Source organism: Anneissia japonica, unplaced genomic scaffold (genome assembly GCF_011630105.1).
Source record: "Anneissia japonica isolate Jap-2015-1 unplaced genomic scaffold, ASM1163010v1 scaffold26653_len1307_cov153, whole genome shotgun sequence".
Lineage (NCBI taxonomy): Eukaryota > Metazoa > Echinodermata > Crinoidea > Comatulida > Comatulidae > Anneissia > Anneissia japonica.
The window spans coordinates 1-1,307 of NW_022743891.1; the positions used below are offsets into that span (position 1 = coordinate 1).

General features: G+C 33.4%; 1 long non-coding RNA gene across 1 annotated transcript; it reads right to left on the reverse strand.

Annotated features, from left to right (window-relative positions):
- On the reverse strand, positions 1-1,196 carry LOC117119543. Its single transcript, XR_004447205.1, has 3 exons — positions 1,081-1,196; positions 620-730; positions 1-97 (listed from the first exon to the last, which is right to left on the reverse strand). It is a non-coding gene; the product is annotated as an uncharacterized LOC117119543 (long non-coding RNA).
- Between the last annotated feature and the right edge of the window lie 111 nt (positions 1,197-1,307).

Consider the following 1,307-nt stretch of genomic DNA (forward strand, 5'->3'; position numbering starts at 1 on the left):
GTGCCGGTAAATCCACTCGCACACTGGCAAACATAACCACCACTATTTGTGGGGAGACACTGGCCACCATTTTGACACGGAAATAATGCGCAAGATCCTAAAGAAAAAAATAAGAAATGAAAAAGATTGGAAAGAATGAGAATCTAATAAACTAAAAACATGAAGGGAAAAGTTAATGAACAGAAATGGATACAAAAATACATGCAAAATAAGCTACCAAAAATATAGGCATAACAATGATCTAATAAATACTATTTATAGCATTGCAAGAATATTGTACAATCACTAATACATTTAGAATTATATTTTGAAAAATCACCATGAAAAATACCAACTAAAGTATTTATGCATAAAATTAGATTAGAATAACAGTTATTGAAAAAAAAATCAATACTACAATATATATCTATTATTAGTACTGATATGTGCTTTTCTCACAAATGCCGCAGCATTTGAGAGCTGTGCTTAACGGAAAATCAAGTCTGGTGACAGTCTTAACTGAGAGGGCGCTTATTTGATTGAGTTGCTTAATAAAACATTTTATAGTGTACAGAGCAGCAAAGGTCAAATGACACTAGAAACAATAGGAACATTACCCATCTAAGAGCAGATATACTACCTGGGGTCTCGCAGTTAGTGCCTGTAAATCCACTCACACACTGGCAAACATAACCACTAGTTGTGGGGAGACATTGGCCACCATTTTGACACGGAAATAATGCACATGATCCTAAAGGTAAAAAAAAACAGAAAAAAGAATGGAAAGGATGAAAATCTAGCAAACTAGAAAAATGAGAGGAAAAGAAAAATAAACAGAATTGGAAACAAAAATACATGCAAAATAAGCTACCTGAAATATAGGCATAACAATGAACCAAAAAGTACTATTTATTGTATTTAAAGAATACTGTACAACCATTATTACATTTAGAATTAGATTTTGAAAATCACCGACACTTTATTTGAGACGGTGCTTATTTGGCACAGGTGTTTAATACAGCATTTAGTTTACAGAGCAGCAGAAGTCAAATGACATTAGAAACCACAGAAACATTACCCATCTAACAGCAGATATATTACCTGGGGTCTCGCAGTTAGTGCCGGTAAATCCACTCACACACTGGCAAACATAACCACCACTATTTGTGGGGAGACACTGGCCACCATTTTGACATGGAAATAATGCGCAAGATCCTAAAGAAAAAAATCAGAAATAAAAAAGATTGGAAAGAATGAGAATCTAATAAACTAAAAACATGAAGGGAAAAGTTAATGAACAGAAATGGATACAAAAATACATGCAAAAT